This window comes from Struthio camelus, chromosome W (assembly GCF_040807025.1).
Source record: "Struthio camelus isolate bStrCam1 chromosome W, bStrCam1.hap1, whole genome shotgun sequence".
NCBI lineage: Eukaryota > Metazoa > Chordata > Aves > Struthioniformes > Struthionidae > Struthio > Struthio camelus.
In genome coordinates, this window is record NC_090981.1 from 34860647 (window position 1) to 34884190 (window position 23544).

At 41.2% G+C, this 23544-nt stretch overlaps 1 long non-coding RNA gene across 1 annotated transcript in view; it reads left to right on the top strand.

Annotated features, from left to right (window-relative positions):
• The window catches only part of LOC138064085 (uncharacterized), a 50697-nt gene that overhangs the window by 14300 nt on the left and 12853 nt on the right, over positions 1–23544 (top strand). Inside the window, exon 2 of the long non-coding RNA XR_011137328.1 lies at positions 14919–15001. This is a non-coding gene — a long non-coding RNA (uncharacterized lncRNA). The remainder of the gene's footprint in view (positions 1–14918; positions 15002–23544) is intronic.

The following is a 23544-nucleotide window of genomic DNA, read 5'->3' on the forward strand; positions in this document are numbered from 1 at the left end:
CTCCCGTCCACCAAGGCACGGAGAGACAAACGGGCGGCGACGGGGCCGCCTGCCCGGCCGCGCAGGGCAGAGCCTCGGCAGCCGCCCGCGGAAGAGCCGCGGCTGGCCCGCGGACCCTCCGCAGGTGCTTCTGGAGGTGACCGGCGCCGGCCCTGATCACCCTCTATCCGAAGGGAGGATGCCTTGCACCGACTACTCGTCCCCCGCCCATCCCGGCCCCTCTTACCCCTCTCCCCGCCGCGCAGGTTCCCGAAAACACCCGCCGGCGCAGGTGCGCCCCGCAGCGCGCACTCTGCGCCCGGGCTCCGCGGGGCCGGGGGCCGGGCCGGGCCGGCCCTCCGCGGGGAGCCGGGCTGCGCCTGCCGAGCCCTTCCCGCGGGGGCGGGCGGCCGCCCCCTCGGCCCCCTCCGGCCTCCCAGGCCGGCCAGCACCAACGCGGGCTCCGCGCGGCTCCCAAGCGGCGAGTGCCGGGGGGCCCCTCCCGCCGCCCCCGGGGGGCTTCGAGGAGCCACCTCTCCCCCGGCGCCCAGACACCCCCTTCAAAAGTCACTTAACAGCCAGCTGCCTATCACGGCTAAAAGGACTCGTTTTTTTCCAGCCGTACTGAAATCCCAAGGAGGGGATCCGGGGAGCCAGCGTTCAGCAAGATAGAGCCATCCACCCAGAGCTTCGCAGCACTATGGAAGAAAAATCTCTGTAAAACGAAATAGGCAATCAACTGAAATCTATCCTCTTTAAATAAACTGATTCCTTAGTATTTTCCCAGTGTTGCTGTAAGTTGTTGTCTATGATGTCCCCCAGGGCTCTTTCCTCTGCTCTCTGATTTGGTGTATAAAAGCAGCTCTGAATGATGGATTACTGTGTCATTGCAGCCTGCGAAGGATTAATTTGTTTCATTGATTTCTCTTTAGGCAGATTGCCAGAATTCTCTGCTTCCCACCTTTCCCCGGGACTTCCAGCAGTAATAGACAGTAATAGCCTAAGACAAATCAGCCCATTCTTGTAAAAATAGAAACACAAAATCCTGAAGTCCCAGGGAAGCCATCAAGAAGTTTTTCCTTGCTGTGCTGTAAAATTACCCAGTCTTAAAAGCGAGTCTGACTTCTCCGCCCTCCTCTCCTTCCCCTTATAGAAAAGCTTGCAGGGTCCTTTGGAGGGGCTGCTTAGTTTTAACAGCAGCTTCAGCAAGTAGTCGCATGTAAACGACGGGCATTTGACAGTCTCGAAGAAATGTTTTGTTCCTGCTTAACAATAGGGGTAGGTGTCCTAGAAGGACTAAGTAAACCTCACAGTTCATTCTTTCCTAAAATCCGGGGCCCGTCTATAGTTGATCTAGTATCGATCAATCTGCCTGTCTGGGCTATCGTGAATAAATGCGGTTTGTGTCAGGTCTCAGAAAGACCAGCCTGCTGTGGGGGTGGCTAGGATCGGACTCCCTCAGCTCAATCTGTCTGCAAGCTTTTGGGTGAGCTGATCGCAAAATAAGGCCTTGAAACACTGGCGTGTGGCAGGAAAAGGCAGCCGGGCACTCCTTTCGGTGCATGTTGCGGGGAAGGACGAGGGAAGGAGAGAAAAACCCCATACCGTAGCCTGCTGCTGGTAGTCAAGCCACAGTACTGCTCTTTTCAGACCTGCTTTACTGTCTGCAGACATGGGTCAGCTGTGCTAATCTATTTGTTTTCACAATGCAGCGCTAAAAATTGTATTGATTTAGTGTTCTCAAGTTAAACTTTAGATGTAATTAGTCGTGCAGTAAAAAGTAACGTTGCCATGCGCTAATGTCTCTCCAGCTCGGGCTTGTGTAAAGCTATGCCATGCCGAAGCAGCACTTTTGGATAGCCCTGAGAGTAGAGAAGTATTTATTTCACTTCTGTATCTGCCTTATGATGAGAGTAGCTCAACAGCTGCTTTCAAAGGGACAGCAAATTTATCGTGCTCCACAGCACAGGTCCAAGTGCCTTGCAAACCTAGGAAATTCTGGAGTTACAACCCTATTTTTTTCTGCTTTCCAGGAGGCTGTTAGCCTGCTACTTCCTATGTTAATTTTACGTTAATTTCAGGTCAAATCCATCACCTGGGTCATAGCAAGATTTCCTTGCTATAAAGCCGGAAAATATTCCTTGTCTGCCTGAGCACCGCTAGTATATTTACTTGCACGAGATCCCTCTATGTCATGTAAAGTTCAACTTTTCTCCATCTAATATAGCGACTGAAGGAGTTATAATAATAGTCAGAAGGAGGGTTATGTTCGCTCCTGGGGTTCTCTGGAAATCCGACGTTCTCCAGGGAATGCCTTCCCGGCAGGTTAGCCTGCAGTAAGGAAAGGGCGGCTGCCTCAGGCACAGCAGCCTGGAAAACGCTGGTGGGGAACGCCACAAGCTTCCCTTCAAAGGCTTGTCTGGTGTTAGAGAGGAACCCCCCCCCCCCCCCCCCTTTCCTGGTATAATACAGTTTCGTTCTGCCCGGCATCCTGATGGTTTTTCACTGTCAAGCAGCTTTGAAAGGAAAGGCACAAAATGCAGCAGTTGGCAGCTTCCCTGCTCCGACAGCCAAGCCCAGAGAGGCTCGGATGTAAAAGCAGGGCTTGTCTTGCTTGGGAGCAAACGCTCTCATTTTCTCCACCCCTTCCTCCTTGCCGATCTTTTGAGGCTCACATAGGGCAAACTTTCTGCGCCTTTGTCAGACACCAAAAAAAAAAAAAAAGTTTTGCTCTTGGCAAATAATAACAACAATATTCTTGGCTTGGAAAGTCTGAGTTACAAATGGAGACAGATTTCCACCCCCGTCCTTCCCATTTGCAACGAAACAGGCAGAATCCATCACAGATCAAACTTAAAAAGCTTAAGTGAAGCTTGCATCCTTTCATCCCTGCAGGACTGGAGAGAAACAGAGTCTGTTAGATTAGCAAACATTGACCTCTCGTATAGCTCTGCATGTTGGATTAATATCTAATGAAGGGACAGCTGTATGACCCTCACCGATACACTAACTATACATTAGGGCTGCCTCTCTCTCGACAGACTGGGAGAAGTTTGTGTGAAGACATGCTCTCCACCAGGGAACAAAACAGACTAGAGCAAGCAAAGCCATTTGTGCTCTACTAAGACGTACTTTTAAAAACTTGCTTCTCATTTATGGAATTCAAAGTGCAGATTAGCCGAAATCTGCATGCTTCAATTGCGAGGTTCTGCTGCAGACAGACCACACACACAATTTCCAGCTGTGACCCTGGGATCAGTACATCTTTGGGCAAAAGACATCTCTTCCTATGCCAATGCTGGATTTGCACATAGTAGAACATGACTTAGACTCTGCCCACATAAAGTTTAGATTCCCCACAGGATTCTTACCGGCTGTACAATACTAGCATATCTATCCCCACATAATTTGGAAGAGATTTGTTTGTGTCCGGGATTTTCCGTCCCTCTCCCTTTGCCTAAAAAGAAATTGGGGTGAATATTATGTTTGTCAAACTCTCTTCCCAATAAAATAGGAAAACTTTCCGCTATGAAAACACAGGTCCATTGTTTCCTAGGGTTCATTGGACAAGATACAAACACTGGGTTTAACTCTGCTCACACCCTATTTTCATGTGAGCCTAACTGTTTTCATAACACACGAATTCCACAGATGTAACAGCAGGTTCAGTGCATTTTTGAAAACATGCTTATTTTAGTTATGTAAATGAAAATAAATGTTTATTGCTTAATCCTGTATATTAAACATTACTGGTTTCTTGGAGTTAGATCCACACAAATATTTGGATGTCCAAAAATGAACTTTGCAGCCCCTGATGCTAGGAGAAATGACAGTGCTGTGGGCTCCCAAGCATGCCACAGAAAGAGAGAGTGGTACATAGTCCAGAACAAACTCCACCGACACCTGCTTGCCTAGCCGTTTAGGGAATACTAAACAGCAGCATGGTCCGTTGCGGATTCATACTGAACTTCCTGCCAGAGTTAGGTGTCTAAGCTGTTACCTTCTAAAGGCAGGTGGATGAAAAGGTAACACAGACTATGCAATAAAATTAGCACCTTTTTATCCAAAAGGGCTGTGGTTACTTACGTTTAGAATATGGGAATTCCTTCTCCTTCCGAAAGGGACTTGCAGACAGATATGTCTCCTATAGGCATAGGAGATACCCAATCCTCATCAACACAAGCAAAACAAAACAGAGCAATGCAGTACAGAAAACATTAAACTTTGATTAATTGTCTCTCTGGATCACATTAGTAGTAACTGCCTGTGGCTGGAGAGAAAGGTCTTGCGGACAACATTTTGTTCAGCTTGTGTGCTGCAGCAAGTCATATATTCATTTTTTTCTGCTGAAGCCGCACAGACTAATTCCAGACAAATCGGTCAGAGAGCATGAGAAAACATGCTGGAGCTTAACTGTTAAGAGCTTCCTTTTAGGGGGCAATACAGAGTGGACAAGGCCGTATTCAAATCCCTTTCGGCAGAGGAAAGGTTGAACTTAAATCAGCTTCCAGTTTTCAACAACCAAACCAAATGCTTATCAAATAGCTAAAAGATGGCTCCTCTGTGGTGGTACTTGCAAATGGAGGCAGGCGGCAGAATCCCAAATCCATGCACCTAGGCCCAGGACCAGAATAAACTTGAAATCTCAGCAACTGAGCTAAACATTACTAAGGCCTGCAAACATACTGCAGGGCTACAAGGCTGGGCGCTCCAAAAGGCTCAGCAAAGCAGCCACGGGCACAAACACAGCCCAAGCTAGTGGTGAGGTCTGTCACATGCTTTTATTCTAAGCTCGCTTCCTGAGATACTACTTACCTGATCCAGAAGTCCATACAGAGCTGTCTGACTCTAGAAAACCGAGGTCGAATGTTAGACACACCAGACAGAGTGGCAACACGTGCAGTAATGTAGAGGCAGTGCACTGATAACTGATCAAACCGTTAGTGGGTCAAAAATTATCCACCAGAACATTTTCCAAAGACAATGCTGATTTGGCAGAAGAATGTTTCAGCAGAACGATCAATTTTTTCACTTTTTAAAATAGGGAAGCATCAAAACATTTTGTTACAGCAATCTCAAAGTATTTGCCATCGCTTCTAGTCCATATAAAGATAAGAATCAAGACTAAGGGGAAAGAACCTGTTTTAAAAATGAGTTTTTCATTAAGGTTAAAACAATGTATTTTAGAGTACATTTATTGATGCTGCTTGACATTTTCTGAGAGTCTTGAACTTTGTTTTTAGTTGCTAGAGGCCTAAAATGTCAGAATTCTGGACGATTCAAATATTGGCTTTGGTTGGCCCTAATCAACAGGTACAGAGCAACACGAACCCATGGAGAAGAGAAACAAAACCATCTTTTCTGATTAGTGCAGTGGGGAATGGTGTCTTGCTAACCCAGGATCCATCTCTTACACTTTGTGTAAGAAAATTGGTAGGCTCTGGGCCCAACTTCTGGATAGTATTAATGAGAATATGCTGGCTGAAAAGGTAAACATGCAGTCAGACCTCTGACACAGTTTATTTTTGGCACGTTCAGCAGCAGGAGTAGCTTTCTTCTTTACGGAAGACCATATATCCATAGCGAAGTGTGTGAGTAGAATGAAAGTATAAATGATAACGGATGAATGAAAGTAGTGTAGATCTTCAGTGCTCCACGCAGATGACAAACTACGTTGCTGTAGTCCACCTCTAAGTAATTAAGCTCAAATTGCCCAATGAAACATTAGAAAAAATTGGTATGCCAGGGTACAAATACAGTCAAGACTTGCCAAAAAGTGGGCACCATGGCTTCTACAGAAAATATGTTCTTCCAACAAAGACCAATACTTGCATTTTTCACTGAAACAGACAATGATAAGCAACAGCTGGTATGCTGTGGGTGTCTAAAAGTCTGCCGCGATTTAACTACAACTGTCCTTTTTTTTTTTTTTTTAAATATTCACATAGAAATTTAAATGAGCTTGCATAATGTATGAAATGGCATTCAAGTGGTTAACACTCACACACTTCTGAGCAGTATTTAGAGAGGAAGTATGGTCTCCTGCCCACCCATTAACCTCTGCTATTATGGGGCATTTATACCAGCAGCAGTAAAATTCACCTCCCTGTTGTATGTGTTGTTATATCAAAGATCAAAGTTCTGCAGTGTGCAAAAACACGGAAAGTAGAGCATAATTAAATCTATTTGTTTAGCTAAAACTCAGTGTTTAATGAATAACAAATTTCTACTTCTCTATGAGGGGCAGGAACACTGACACCACATGAATGAACACAGATTTCTTGTTTTAGTTTTTACAGCCATCTATTTATTTTTGAGTGAGCAAAAAGTTAAAAGTACATGGCTTACTACAGTGGTGCCCCATTATGATCATCACAGGCAGTGTGTTAAAAATGGTGGGATCCTACACAGCTCCAGTGCTTTACATAGTTATTAAAATTAGCTACACTAGCCGTTTCTTTCATTTTACACTACGTTAAGCTGTGCTAAAGAAATACATTTCTGGCTCCAAGCAACTTTTCAGCTTTACTGTGTTTCAGGATACTGAGGAGACTGCTACTAGTAAACCATATAGCAAGTTCCTGTTCAAAAGTTCCTGTTTGTTCAAAGCTGTGTTGGCAGAGAACACAGCCATGGAAGGGAAGCATGGCAGTCTGATCCCAGAATCCACTCATTTTTAACAAAACAACTCTAAAATGTCTGCATGAACTCATGACTGCTGGAAAGCGATCCCTGCTGGACATCTAGTTCTAGAGTGATCAACAAGAACTTGCAACTGCTAAAGGCTCCAGTTCAGCTAGAAACTTACTGACAGTGACTTCCACTGACCCTAAATCCAGTAAATACTGCACACCAGACTAAAAGTATATTTTGACTTTGTGCTTTTTTTTTTTTTTTTTTTTAAATTCAAAGCCATTTTTAAGGTGACTTTTGCAGGGAGAAATGACATGAAAAACTATGAACTATGTTACTTCTCCAATCAAAACTGACCGTGTTTTAACTTCTGAATAATGATTTCAAGATTTCCCCATGCAGCTGAATAGCAAAGACAAAATTATTTCAGTATTTTATTTTATTTTTTCTCAGCTTAGTTGACACAGCTAGAATAATCCAGTCAACATTGCTATTTCAGTTTTCGAACTTCCGTTCTTCCGTTCCCATTCAATGACACAACAGTATCCCATCTGGACAATAAATATTTCCATGGATTTACATTCAGAATGCCGCATTTTCACTGGAAATAAAAGATGTCCCAATACATCAATTTTGCAACTGGTTACGTTTCAATTGTAGTTCACATTTGAATTGATGTGGTCCCTTCAAAAAGGCAACAGCCTTAGAGAAGGTGGAAAATGTAGGCTCTGATCCCTTGCAATTACTTTAAAGTAGCATGAGAACATCTGTAACAGTAGGGGTGACCATCCTAGCATCTTGGCTATATTCCAGTTTGGCTAACTGCATCCTGTTTTGCTAAATTCAGGTTTATTTGGGAGCTTGATCTAAAGCCTTCTGAAATAACGGAAATCAGTTTTCTGTATAATTTCAGTGGATCACTCCCTTACAAAATACATTCCTACTCTCAAAATAAATTACGTTGGGTTGGTATATCTCATTCGACAGTTGTCACATTCTAGTTTGGACTGACTGTACTTCACAGTCCTGTGAAGCTATATGCAGGTCCTGTGTATTTTCTTAATGAAGAAATAACCCTTGGTTTGAATAGGAAAGTCTAAACCTCACATCTGGATTGCAGATACAGGACCAGCAAAATACTTAAAATCCTTCTGTTTAAAGTATTACCAATGCAGTTGTAAAAATATATACTAAATGTAATTTTATTAGTTAACACTTCTTCTCTGTCATACATAACTCCCCTGCCACATAAAACAAAAATTATACCAGCATAAATGGAAAACAGAGCAAGAAGCAAAAATTTGCTAATGGATCTGCTCTGTACATAGGGGAACCTGCCAAGGAGTAAGGTATCTCACAAAGTGGGTGCACCGATCGTTTTTAGATCACAACACTGTCTGATTCAATTGTCAGAATATCGAAAGCATATATTTAGAAAATTAGGAGATAACAATAAAATATCAAAACATTGGCTTGAAATTTCAATGTAAAAGAAATCTGCAACTAGAAGACTTTCTGTGTAGTGCTGCTTGTGTGGTTTAGAAGTTTGGTTCTGTAGCAAAAATCTGAAAAAGAAACTAAACATATTTTAAACCTGCACTTTTACATTTAAACACCACACATACATTAAGCTACGACTTCTGCAGTTGCCCGATTTTTCTGCAGGTTTCCAATTTAGAGTGGCTATTTCTTGTTTACTGTTAAAAAAAAAAAAAAAGTTGGAGGTCACATCTTATTAGATAGTCCTCTTATTAGATAATCATACAGCGTAAGATTCTGCAGCGTCTTAGCTACAGAAACAGGGTAAAACAGCTGCTCTTAAACAGATGCTACGATGTATGAATTATGTCATTTCCATAGTTCTAAAACAACTTGAGAAAATGTACTGTAACCATACGATCTATGCTAGGATTGATTACCCTAAAAATCCTTTCAAGAGGAAAAACAGAGGGAGGAAAGAGAAAGAATGTTTCCGTCTAGGTTTCACGTCCTAAAGGTTTCGCTTCTGTGGAGAAAAATCTCATATTTGGTTGTTACATACAACGGTCACTCTGTTTGTATATTCATTATGCACATTAAACAGTCAAACATATTCCTTCCAGTAAATACGAATGGTTTAATTTGCTCTACTGAAAGAGAGACAACTATCAGAAACAGCAATAAAAGTCACATAATGAAATAAGAATACTAGAAAATCCAAGAATTTTAGTACGGTCCATTATTCATTCAATTCCTGGCAGCCTTTATGATTACAAATCACTTGATTGACTAACTAGACATTCTCAAAGTGAATTATGAATCAGGTTCATTTTTCCTGCTTGAGAGTTGGTACATGTTGTAACTCTTCCACTTTGTGATATATCAAGTTCTTGTAACAGTAATAAGAGATATAATCAACTCTTTATTTCAGGACAAATAAATTGCCTTCTCAAAAATGAAATGTGGTTGCTAACGTTTTAACAGTGCGCAATGTAATTCCTTCCTACTAGTCTCAGAGTGCAATCTGCTGTGATGACATAGCTTTTGAGTATTCGACTTTGCTGAAATCATTTTAAAAGTCTTACACCCTCAGTCAATGCACATTGACCTCAGGGAAAATGTGGCACAGGGACTAAGACCGGTCCTTCGCCTTGTGGAAAACAAACCTCAAACTTCTAAATAGTGGGCCACATTTTGCCCTTTTGTGACTAGCTCTGATCTAAGCTCGGAAATGCTGAGCAGTTTTAAAGCTGTTTAAGTTTACTTCGAAAAAAGTAAAATGAATCTCTTCTAAAGTGTGCTTGACCCTCAAGTCCTTTGGCATGGAAAAATCCCTCAGGCTTTTGTGGAAATTATGCACGTGGAATGACTGACAGACTGGGATGGGGAGTTATTTGTAGAACAAATGCACAATCAGATCCTAAATCCCCCCTAGAATAGGTTTAGTAAGGTGCATTTTACCTTTGAATGGCTACAGGGAACCCAAGGAGAAAAATGAAGACCAGAATGAGCCTGCTTGAAATCTGTGCAAGTGTCCAAGGTGAAAAACCACGATAAAAAGCATTTATGCTCTGCATCTGTTTATCAGATGTAGCCACAACTCCTGGTTTGGCATTCTTAAGTAACATCTCTGAATACTTGTGTGGAGGGGGAAGACTGTAGTAGTGTCTGTCCCAGGCAGCAAAACTAACTTCCATACAAGGAAGCACGGAATAATATGGACTGGAAATGGTGTGGCTGTGGAGTACACAATATACTGTAAGGTCTGCGAGAAAGGGTACATAACGTCCTCTGGTACACTCACTGAACAGTACATCTTCCCACACTGGGTTCTGTTCAAAAGCCTCATCAGAGTTCCTAATTTTGCAGATAGGAGAGGATTTTTCTTGCGCTTAGAGAGACAATCCCAGTGCTTGGGTGCTTATTTTGGCTCCGGTAAAGGGACAGACCGATACTCAATGGGTCCACATTATTTATAGAACAATTTCAAAGACTTTAATTTCCTCCTCTCGCCCCTAAACACAGAAACATATTTCTAAAGCAGGATTTCGTGAGAGAAAAAATGTATTACCACTTGATTTTTCAGAAAACCTTAATGTGGTCATTCATTTTAAAAACAATGGTTAAAGACTTCAGATTTATTTCTCATTCATCTTTCTATCTCAGTTCTAATCCTCTAATAACCTTAATTAAATGCCGAGTCGTTTAGAATATTATTAAATAGCTTTCACAGGATTTTTTAATTTCTGATCACATCATGAGTACAGATTATTGAATATTCTATTCATTTAAAAATTATGATTAAGAGTATAATCCCAAAAAAGATGTTTGTAACAATTTTAACTAAGCTGTATTAATTGAGTTAGCGGATAAGAGATGATTTAAAGGGTGACCGAGAGGTAAAATCAAAGCCCGCGTAGTTTTAAAATCAAGTGGATTAAAAGATTGGTCAGAATGGAAGAGGTGGCAGGTCAAAAACTGAACTAATGGCTCAAACAGCAAACGCACTTACCTTCAGGCCACGTGCCTGTCTTTCATGGAAATCATGTGGAATGGCACCAGATGTAATATGGTTAAACATGAAAGGGAAAAAGTGCTCGTTACGGGTCAACAGACTGCACATTGCTCATTGTCAGGCAAAGGTGTGGAACATGAAAGGACACGGGAAAGCCTGCTAGAGTGTTACCACGTCTGACAGCATTGTGTCCCCTGACATGGCCAAGCACACCAGAGTAGGTCTCAAGGATTCATACAGCCTTCGGGCTGGCATCTTTGCAGGAAGTTGTGTGTCGAGCAGCACTGAGACAGCAATGGCTTTGATGCATTTGGTTTAGAAGCTGAATGTGTGCCTTTCCAGCACACAGGTTCCCATGGCCTTGCGCTTGGTTTGCAATTCACTGGTTGTCAGCATAGCATAAATTTTGCTAGGCTATTTTTCCTATTGTTTTGAAATGTTCACTGGGGATTGATTCAGTGTAGCTTTTCTGGGGGCCATTGCTTTCCTGGTGGGCATCTCCCTCCTCTTAGCCACCTACAGGGCTTTACATGTGACGACTCTAGCGTGCCACCTCTCTTAACAGGAACACAGCTCTAAACGTATTTTGAACCCAGTCAAGATATTTTTACTTGTATTCTTTAAACTCTGCAGAAGTAACTGAAGCTGCTCACATCTCAGAGGCATTGCTGGAGCCATCGGTAATTATGAAAACTACAGCAACCTTTACAGTTCTCTAAAGGGGATCTGAGAACAAACCAGTGCCTGTAAGGCCAAGACTGAAGAGAAGGATGACATATAAGCAAATTCAAACTTTGATCCAGAACTTAAACTATCAGGAAGTGATGACCTGGGTCAGGTATCTTTGTTTAAAAGATGGACAAAGACAATCTGGTAAAAATACGATTAAATACAAGACTATGATCAGAGAGATTATTCCTCCATATCACTTGCACATGAATTCCTTAAAATTACACAAGCATCATTTGTGAATTAAAGCAATCTCCGTGACAGCTTCAAGGAGGAGCAGAATAAATCAGCCCGCATTACCAAGAGACCACTGATACTAGGCAGGTACTAGTGCATGTTTCCTCTTTTTTGAAACTTTTTGCTAGTTTTGCAAGTTTGGTACTGGCTCAGGGCGCAAAGGGGGATCTAAAACATTATACACCCCAAATGAACCTGCGGAGAGGCTGGGTGGGAGAAAGCGACTCTTGCACCCTGAAAAATATAAAATGCATTTCAATTTGATCATGAAGGCTAAAATACTGTAATTACTGAGGGAAGCTTTAGTTTTATAGGCTAAGTTATGTTGTAGGCTGAGATTTAATCTGTTTAGATCTTTTTCTTCCAAGCTTAACAGCTCTAATTATTTTTGCAATGAAAAAAAATCAATACATCCTTACGCACTACTAATAAGAAAATCAAATATCATTGATATTTGAAAACAGAAATCATAAAGAACATACGGAATTCACATCAACTACATACAAAGCAGAACGTTAATAACATTAACCTTTACTCTGTCAGAGATTTTCAAGAAATATCACTACATTTTTTGCAGCGGCTCGTATCTGTCATTTAACTGACATGTGATCTTTGCTAAGTTTGCCAAATCACTGAGGCCTGAATACCATTCAGCAATGTTAATTTTGTTTTCCTATTCCAGCCTTTACACAATTATTCTCATGGCAATCATTCTAGCCTTGAGTATAAATAATACTTCAAGTGGTTTGTTGATATCCAGAAAATGATGTGTATCTACATTAAGAGATTCTGGAATCTAATGGGAGAACCATGCATATTATTAAGCTGAAATGCCCAGATGGGAAGTAGTACAGGGTAGTGCCATGGCATATGCATTAATTTTATTCCTTCCGCAAATTTTAGCACATATTATTTCTGCAGCTTTTGAGTCTTTGCCTCCTACCAAATATCCAGGAGATTTAAAAAGGATTTTGCTGCAGAAAGGACCTCAGTCTTAACACTTAGGACCCTGGATAATTCTCAGGTGAGCTAGGGAATAAGGGCGTGGGAGCCAGCTCTGGAGAAGAGTAAGAAAAGACTGATTCATAGGAGGAATCCTTGTGGATTAACAGAGGCAAAAAGAGAGCCTGCGAGTAATTTTGTTGGCTCCCAAATTTCATTTTAGGTCCTACAGATTGGGTATGCTTGCTCTGAAGGTTCTATTCTAGCAATAAATAAAGGGCGCATTTTAATCAGGGGGCTAACAGCTAAAATGTAACATGGAACATAAATCCCTGTATCTGTTTGCCAGCATGGTTACTCCATTAATACACATAAATACTCTTCTATCAAAAAGTAGTCTTTAGCAGTTTTCTTGCTAAGCCTGTGGATTTCTTGCACATTCTCTTCCACAATTTTTAGTTCATATTATATGCCTTTTCTGACCCCAAGCCTTTTCTTTCTCCCTGCCACCGCCTTTTTTTGCGCCCAGTGGTATTTCTTCCTCCCCAGCACCTGAAGGAGAGGAAGGAGTATACTGCCTTACAAACAGTATGTTTACATGGGAGTAAGTTACGTGGGAGCGTTTCCTCCGGCACTTTACAGATACTGTAACGGCCAAGCTTAAAATCAGGATCGTTGATGTTTCCAGATGTGCAAGCACGGTGGGGCCTCCCCTGAAAAAGCTGATAGTCTGAGGAGATTCGAGACAGTATAAAACAAGGCTTGGACTTCATCAGTCTTTTCCCTTTGCTGCTTTTCTTTCTGTAACTTTGTCTTTATATGTGCTTGGACTCCACAGTCCACATCCATCCTCTAAACCTGCTTAGGTTTAAGCTACGTACATCAGTTAATGGGAGCGGCTCTAGAGATCTGAGTCTAGAACAGGTATGCGCTCTTACGAAGAGTCCTGTTGGGCACAGGTTCAGCAAATGATGCAGATTCAAGATTTGACTGTCCTGCCAAAGACTGGAATAAAATTTCTCCTGTACTTAGTTGAAGGCTAAGCTTACACTTCCAGCTACAAAGAGGAAAACAGAGGTAATCATAGATGAGGAAGTGAGTGAAGAAAAGATATGTGGTATCCTCCATAATCCACTATGCACAAGAATTCAAGGGTAAATTGAGCAATAAATTCTACCATGGGTGGGTACTACCTTGCGGTGAGTGGGGTGCACCCACATCAGTACTTTATAACCGTTGAGAAAAATCTTTCTGAGTCCTATTTGCTTCTCGTGCAAAGTGCAGACGGTGCACATACTATCATCAAACCCAGCGCCTCCACACGCTAGAACAGGACATGTATTGACATCCGAAAGCCCCACTGGCTAAAAAGCAAGAAAGCTGCTGCTAAATTCTACCCTGAAAAGTAGGGAGGTAGTATAGTCCTGAACACAGTAATGGAGTTGAAGGCTAGGGGTCCAAATTTGCTGCAGTTCCTCTCAGTGACATTTACAAGGTTTTAAACCGGCAAAGCTTAGGATGGAACAACCCTCGTGACTGGGGACCTACAGGGCAGCTCAAGTCAGGTTTCTTAGTAGTGTCCAAAGGGAAAGAAAGGAGCACTGAGGTGGGAATCCGGTTTGAGGAGGTGTTGAACTCCAGCTCAGCAGCGCCTTGACAACCCTGTCACTCACAGGCGAAAGGGTTTTTGCTTTTAGGTTTGAAACAGCCCCTTTGAATTTTGCATCTGAGCTAGCTATGGAGCTGTTCTATGAGGCAAGGTATTTTCTCCCCAGATGGTAGATCTTCAGCTTCCTGCACACTCAGAATTTATGGCAAATAAATGCTGAGGAAGCCCTACCTGCCACACATGCATGAGACCTCCTGTAGACTGACCGGCTGTATCTTCCAGCCTTGGATCCTGCATGCAGGCCTTTAGCAGGACCAGTGGTTCCTCTCACTCTCTAAAGGCTTTCTGAAAGGACAGATGCATCTGTCTCCAGAACAAAGGAGGACAATATGGCATACTGGAACACATGTCGATCTGAGCAGCATATTCCCCAGCCACATCAGCACCAGCTACGTAACACGCACTCTAAAGGAACATATCGGATGGCAAAACACAACAGTGCACGCACATAAATTGAGCTTTTCAGTATCTGTCCAATAGGTCTTGGCTTGAATTCATCCCATCTACACCTAATAGCTAACTCGGAACCCTCTCTCTCCCCATCGACTGGTTGGGGAGACTATGGTCACAGCACTCTTAACTTAGACATCTCAGTTCAGTGCTATCACTAAATGGGATGAAGCCAGCCTTTATTTCGGCAGTTCTTTTTCTGTCATTTTTTTCCCACCAGCATAGATGCAATCTTTGTCAGGATAACTGCTGTTGTGTCTGAATTCTTCTTTGTGCTCTTCCCAGCATTACAGGCAACGCTGTACTGCAGCATCACACCCGTCTTTGGAATGCTATTCCCTCAAGACTTCCATGGCACGGAGAGATGGGTAATGTTTTCTGAGCTTCTTCCACTATTACCACATTTTCTATAGAGGATCAAAATGGATTATTTTCATCTTGACATGCAAATGCCTAGGCTGTGCCCTTGGCTGAGATCTCGGCATTGAATACAGAAGCAAAAGATATGGGGGTAGTAGCTTTTGACTATCATATGTGGAAGTGCCAGTCTTATTTTTTAACAAAAAAAAGCCACGTTTGCCCATTGTGCCTTATTAAAAAAAAAAAGTCTAATAAAAATACTTCCTTATGTACTTGCTGAATACTGTATTCACATGCAGTCTGCACAGAGGCAGATGAACATTATGTGCAACTCAAGATCTTACTACTGTACGCTGATCTACCCATTTGCAGTGCCAAAGTACTGGTGGGAAGAAAAGATACAAATGAATAATTTTATCAAGGCAGATTACAAGCCTAAATACGAACATTTACTAAATGATGGAATTAGATCAGAAGTAGGAAGGATTTGTAAGGCTTTTCTTCAAATGCCTATAGAGCTAAAAAGGTCAAATTCTTCACCATTTTCCACTTAGTACAACACCAGTTAGGTAAATAAAATAATATGACCTGTAAATCGGTACAGGATACAGCCCACAGAAGACGTCGATATGCTGTAGAAGTTATTGTGTGGTTTCGTGTTAACATGAGAGAAATGATATCTGACCACAGGAGCACCGGCACTGACTCACTGTTTCTAATTATTATTATATTCTTTTTCTGAAACAACAACAACAACAAAACAACATCAAGCAATTGCCTCCTGGCTAGTATTCTCAGCAAACCCTCATGACTATTGACTCAAATGAGCAACCCAGAAAGTAAGATGTTAGCTTAAATGAAAACTGTAACAGAGACAAAAATGTCAGCCTGGGAACTGAACTAATAAGGGAAAGAATGTGCATGAAGCTGCCGGCACAGTTTTAAACCTCAAGAAGAATAAAAGAAAGCACAGCTACTGAAATTATCTTGTGAAATTGAGGTAAACAAAAAAAGAAAAAAATTCCACATCTATCTTTGCTTCACGCAAAGCTGATGAGTGCAAGACTCTTAACAGTTATGGCTTAAGTATGCCTTTACATGTTAAAACTCAAGATAGGGTTTACAGTACATAGTGCATTAAGTGAGGACTGACAGTTTAGCAATCCAGTACCACTGCCAGCCAGTCAATTTTCCTGCTTTTTGGCTTGCTTACAGGAAAAGTCAGAAGCTCATGGTTTCTGTGACAACACAGGGTTAGGTGACCTGGATATGTCCTTCGAAGCAGTTCCTGAGGAATAAATAGGCTGTTTGTAAACAGGACGGCAAAGTACTCTCTCACAAGATTTCAAGTTCACAAAGCATGAGGCAGCAGGGTGAGGAGTCAGAGGGGAAAGGTGATAAGCCATATTGGGCCTGTTCTGTAGAGACTCTGGCTGCCGTTCAGACTGAGGTCTTGGAAACGGTCCACTGACAGGCCTCCTGCCAGGGGATTTGTTTCTGTGAGAGCTTGGCTTAGACAGGATTTTATTATAAAAATTGTCTTGATTCTTTTTCTGTCTTATTAAAATCTATCCCACCCTTCCCTTCCACCCCAGAAGGAGGAATATTTTGTATATATCTTAGTGAAACACACAAACAAATTCATTTCCCACGGATAATATATTCAGGGTGATTTGCTTTTCAGAGTCAGAAGATCAAAATGATGAATTTATTATGCAAAGTAATAATTGCAAATTATATTGGCAAACTCCATTCCAGAAAAAAATAGAGTATTAATATAACTAAAAGGATTAAAAAATACTGGCTGTTAACTTGGGGCTACTGCAGATATTTTAGGAGGTTATATATCTCTGTTTCACCTAAACCACCAGAGGCAGTAGCTTTCATTTTAAAGGTCTACTGAGATACCATAATTAATGGGCCCACCTAACAGCATATGTCGCACTTGTACTGAGCAGTAGGACCTGGTGCATACCATGAAAGAAAGCACGGGAAAAGCTTAGCGTCATACAAATTTGCATTTCCTTTTAGTTTAATTTTTAGTGCAAAGAAGTGAAGTATATGAGAGTCAAAACATAAAAGAAATTCCATCTCGTTTTTAGGTCAAGCCGGTCTGGGCCTTTAGTGGGGTCAATGTGGGAGACACAAAGCTGACTGAATGGCATTTCGACTTTCTGGATCATTATAGGATCCTCACGGCTGCATTAACAATCCCTTGGAGCTATATAGCGTTTCCCAAGGATTACTGGAGCAGTTCAGGTGCACCCGGTGAACCTGAGAGCAGATGGCTATTTTACCTCCAAGTTGCCCAAGGACTGCCCCCCTGTTTTGATTCTTTGTGGTCAGCAACAGAAAGGTTTCAGGGTAGAGGTCTCTAATGCGCTTGTCAGCCATAAAAGATTTGCTTGCTTTGCTGGACCTGTACATTATGCCAGGGATATGCAAAGGATTAATTTGCAATCAAGGTCTTCTTCATAAAAAGTATAGCTCTCTGCTGCTATAGAATCCTTTTCATCTCTGGCACACATGTCCCACTAGGAAGTACTCTGCAGTAGATTATATTCTCCAGGATAGTTGAGATTTGTGGGTAATTATGAGAAAAATAAAGATAATGTGCTTGCAAACCCTGCAAGTAACAGTTGCTGGACTAATGCTGTAATTCACGGACATGACACCATTAGAAAGTGATGGAGGAGAAGACAAATTAAAACCTGTTAGTGACACTAACATAAAAGCATTATGATCCAAGCAAAAGGATGGGATTCAAGTGCTCCACAAGTTCCATTCCATCAAAACAGCTTACAGAACTGTCTATTCACTTGGTAGCCAAAGAATCTCCTGAGTGTAGATCTTATATGCCTTTCTCTTTGTTTTCCAAAGAACTGAGAAGGGATCACTGTTTTCTGTTAAAATACTTCTGGAAGAGGAGACAGAAAGTGATAGTGCCTTCCCCCTTCTTGTATGTAATAGCCTTATTGTCAGAGCAGTCACACAGGAAGAAGGACACGTGGGCCCCATTTCCCCTTCTGCCTCGGGGCATTCAAATCCACATTTCCCACCCTTTTGGGGAAAATGCTAGAGTCAAGGAGAGAATTCAGGATTCATGGGGCCAGTAAGTGAACATAAAAGGAAGCATAACTCTAATGCTCAGGGCATCCTTTTGGTTCCACTCTCTGCTCCCAGGATTGTTTCTGCGTTTTATTTAAAGAGTGTTTCATGTAACCATCCACAGTCCTGGGAGTAGGAGTGCACAATAGCATCGTTTCACTGCCTTCAGATAACCCACACAACTGGACTGTGCCTCACAAAAAGTATAGAATGCACACATTTTTATGCGAAGGACATTTAAAGAGATTGGGACTATTCAATTGACAAAGATGAGTAAAAAGGGATATAATAACACTATTCACAATAATGAATCATTCTGAAGGTAAATCAGGTTCTTCTGTTTATCTACTCAAGAAACAAAGTTTAATGAAGCAGAAAGGAAAAAAAAACCTAGTAAAAGGAAGTATTTTTTTCTTTTCTCTTTCTTTTTTAAACAAAAGCCATAATTAACCTGTTGAACTCACTGCATAACTTAGGCCAAGAGATTAGCAGGATTCAAAAAAAGGATTAGACATTTATATGCATAATGAAAATATCCATAAGCTACAGTGGATAGAACATGATCTCAAATTCTTTTATAGAATAGCTTACCTCTTAATACCAACTGAATCCCATGCACCAACCCCTGTATTGTCAAACATCCGGTGAAGCATCTCTCCTTTCATCCAGGATCTTTGCACATCAACCCTATAGCAAACAAAAAGACAGCTAAAATATAATACACACTTCCGCACTACTGCTATTCCAAGGAAGCAGCTGCTGAATTGCTTACACGGAATAGTGATACTTACAAACTTATACTATATTTGTCTATTTCTTAAATTGGAATTTTTACACTGTAAGTGAAATTTAGCACCGGTAAGCAAAGAAAAGGAGAAGCACCATCTGACCACCCAGCTGTCTAAGGTTCACAGACCAAAATTTTGGAGCCATCTCCATAAAATGCAATGCATACCAGTGGGAGTTTGAATTCTCACCTTAAATGTACTCCTATTTGGAATAAGACTTCATATACAAGCTCACGGAAGTGGCCTTATGGAACAGTTACATACCAGTAAGACAGGGGAAAAAAAGGGCAGCTACCAAAATCTCCAGGTGTGCACTTCATGTGGGCTGAGGTTTAACAGTTCTTTTTCGACCTAGTCAGTTGTGGGTGCAAAGTAATGCTTCGAAAATCAGCGGGCACGTCGGAAAATTAGGGCTAGTATCATCAGCTGTGTTCTCGGTGTAGTGAAAAGAATCCTTTCTCCTAGACTCAGTTATTAAGAAGTAAATAAGGACGGGCTGATCTTAAAATAACTGTCCACATTTTTTAATTGGATTTAGCCTCCAGGAGACCATAAAAGTTAAGGGAAGACTAACTCTCAGATTACATTAAGACAATAGTTATTTACTGTCTGTGGTAGCGTGTGTCAAATGTATAATCACAATTGCCTTGGAATTTATTCTCTGATCTTTTTCCTGTGCCATTTTATAGTGAACCACCTATCCCTTCTCGTTCCTAAGGAATGGGGCTTACCCTCTGACACTATTTCTCTAAACTCAGTCAGGATGAGGACACCAGACCATTTTTGGGGTTTCACGTTTGTGCTGAATATATTATTTTACTGCTGTGAAAGCTCAGAAAAGTTTCTTCTCACTGTTCCACTTTCTCAAATTGAGAGAAACAATCATGTACTCTTTATATATAACACAATGAGTTCAGCATTGGCTGTACCTCCCAAGTGTCCCTGGGCCCTCGATTGTCACTAAAGTCTTTGCAATTCAAAGACATTCAATACCAAAAGTGATCAGGACCAGAGAAAGTATTTCCTTGTTACAGCTCTTTTAACTGATTAAGAGTAATCAGCTACATTTAGTTATGAGTGATATGTAATAATCCCAGAGGTATTTTGCCTTTGGTTTGTAATTTGTCAGCATTACTTTGTTACTGTTTTGCAAAAGTTACAAAGGGTGTTGCAACAGAGATTCATTTGGGCAAATTAAACCTGCAGTGGGATTTCAAATGCAGGCGTTTGTCCCTTGGGATTAGACACTGGCAGTCTGTGGAATCACTTCTGACATTTCATCCATCATACATTCAGAATAACTAAACAAACTGGTGCTGTTCTCTCCCTACTCAGAGAACAACTTTCATAGAACCTTCCCACGGAAATATCCCAACCTGTTAGTGTCAGGAAGGTAAAAGAAAGGTAAAAGAAAAGCTCAGAAAGGTAAAAGAAAAAGAAATGTCTTTCACAAGTGAAGGTAGAATTGTCATTGCACATCAGTAACGTACGTTGGGAGTTCTCTACTACATAAATATATCAGAACGTTTCTTCAGCTGGTGTAAACGAGAACATCTTAACTGGTCTAGGTATACTGATTTTGTTCAGTTCAAGAGTTTACAGCACAGGATGACCAGATCTGTAACTCTGAGGATCTGGACTTGTTCTCCTTACTAAATTGCCAAGATGTTAAGTGAAATGGGAGGAGGACTGGTCCTCTTAATAACTACTCACTTTCCTCTCGTTTAAAAAATTAAATGTTAAAGCACAAAATCAGTTTTCAAAACAGCCTCTCACACTGTACGTTTTTTCAGCCTTTTCTCGAAATGTTGAGCACGCACTTTGGTGGCCACTTTGTTTATTTCAGTCAGTTCATTCCCAGATAAATATGATAAAACTAGATTAGCTGTAATATTTAAATACCATAGCACCAGTGAACAAAAGCTCTGGACTAGCTCATTATTACAGAATAATACCCTTTTAATCTATATTTAAAAAGAAGAAAAAGAAATTGTCTAATAGACCTCAAATTGGTTTCCCACTCTGAAGAGACCTCCAAGGATATATTGCAATTACAGGAGGGCTTTTTTTCCTTTAATAACTAATATAACGTGCTTTGAAGTAATGTGGTCTCACACTGAAACGTACAATCAAACACCTAAACTAACAGAAAAGGTAAAACCTCCACAAGGGAGAATTTAGAAACGGAAGTATATAATCAGATAAATGAGAAGAAAGTTTTGAAAAGGATTGCAGAGGAGTAACAGGAGATATTACTGGTGTGTTTCTTACTTCATTGTTGTTTTCTTTCAGTAAAAGTTCTATCAGCTGGGGAGAGTTGCTCACTTCTTTGAAGCTAGCTCTTGTTTCTCTGAAATCAGATTCCCTATTCCCAGGGCTCCACTCCACGATGCCAGCACAAACATACACCAGCAGCTGCACAGCACTTTAAAGAGTTAGCAAGACGGTATCAAGCAATTACTTATTCCATTTTAGATCTACGTCCATTATTTTCATTTAGCAAGTTTGAAGTTAGGGGAATAAAAATCAGAGAAAGCAAATAAACATTTTGGAATTGCATCTGGGCATTGCACATAAGAAGTGAAGCTCACCTACCTTTAATTAAAGAGATACGATCTATAGGTGAGAAATACTGATGAGAAGAATAATCCCTCACTCATGAATAAAGCCATATAAAGCACTTTGGTCTTCACTCTGGTGAACATACTGAGTTTTCATACGCTCAGCCAGCGTCAGCCGTACGTCTGTAGCCTAATCAGGAAGCAGGTGCAATTTTAGCTTTTGCTGCACTCTGACAGCAGTATATGAGGGCGAGCTTCATCTGTGGTGTAGGCCCTTTACAGTTAGGAGGGCCGAGCTGTGGGTGAGTTTGGTCTGTAGAATTAGGCGAATGGAATTTGAAATTCTTGGATTGCTCCCACAGAATTACTAATTTTTTTTTTCACTGAACCTGATCTCTAGAGTGTGTATACGTGTGTGTGTGTGTGTGAAATGCAATCTATTTACAGAAAGACATAGACTTTTTATATAAACAAGTGTACATTTATCCTTTTGCCTGAGGTTTATGATGACTAAAACCATTAACAAACTTCTTATAAAATAAGCAATAGTGGAACCGGTGAAACTGCCTTCACTCCAGAGGACTCTGTGCGATTGCAGCTATTAACAGTATTCACAGTGTCTCCCACTTGGAACCAATAAAGCCAAACTCCATCCCTACAAAAAAGAAACAAAATCTCAAACAACTCCCTTCAAACTTATGAGAAGAGATGGGCTTTGCAGTTTGCCCTCAAGCTGTCTACTGGCCTGTATGGCATTTAATAATTTTGGCAATTGAAGTACAACACAGATTAATCCAAAGAAAAGTTAAAGACATACAGATAACAGTTTACCATGGTGAGGAATTCAGAATATTTTAGGCCGTAACTTCATGACTCATCAGAGTTCTCTAAACGTTTAGCTTCCTAAAACTCAGCCTTTCCCTATATAAATAATCCATTCCCTGCCTGAACGGAGCCAGAGCTTCTTGTAAGTACAGTCAGACATTCCTGACTGCTACGAACGCAGAACTCAGATATTTCGACAGGGCAGCAGTGTTAAGCTGCAGGCCAGCTAATATTCTTTCTCTTAGTTGTCCCCTTAAGCAAAATTGTGGGAATGCAGAAAAAGGACCTTTCCCCTCTGCCTCCCTCTCCCCTTTCCTTCCCCTACAAAACAACGGTAGGTCGGCAGTAAGTCTTACCTCTAGGTGAGTGCTGGGAGTGAATCTTCCTCCTTATATTCTAGTGACAGAGGCGGCCAATACTCCTGCGAGAAAGATCACTCAAACTCTTCAATTGATTTATAACCTGGCACTTCATCTATCCTCCTTTATTAACCTATATATGACTGCATGTAACTGACTAAATGTCTCCAGTAGTAGAATTTCAGAAAATTATGCTGTAGACAAAGTGAATCCTAGTTCACTAGGGTATGGGCTCGATTCAGTAATTCTGCTACAGAAGTAAGACCTGAGAGCAGGTTTGTGAGCAATGCTTGGAGCGAAGCCTACAGTGACTTTTTTTGGTCACTTTACCACCTTCGTCCCAGACCAGTTTAGTTTCACTGAGAACATGTTTTTATGAACTGTGACAGAAACGGAAAGGGAACAAGACAAACTGAGTGCCTGCTGCATCAGGAATATAGCAAGACTCTGTATAAATTGGTAGTTCCGTCATTTAACTGAGGCACCAGAGGACCGGTTTTAATCCCTGAGTCAGTTACAGAACAACTTCAATAAGGAAGACAGGACCTCACATTTTTGGAGACGCAGGGAGACGTTTACAGGCCAACGTTCCAGCAGAGCAGAGACAGATGTCAACTGATGGCTAAGGACACTGTAAAATTAGGTTACTTGATGTATTTTTTTTTAATCCTCTAGACTTTTTTTTTTGAAAATCTAGTTCTGCTTCTAAAACACGCACAAGCAAAGAAAGATATCATGGAGGGTTACTAGAACTAGCTGAGTAATATGTAGCAGGCAACTATTTCAAGGAACGTTGTGGCTTTTTCTATGCAGAAAGAGTGAAATTTATTTTTTAACTTAGATGCTGGGAGTGAAAAACATAATATACCTGTAGCACCCATGTGGTGGCAACATCTTTGTTAGTTTAAAC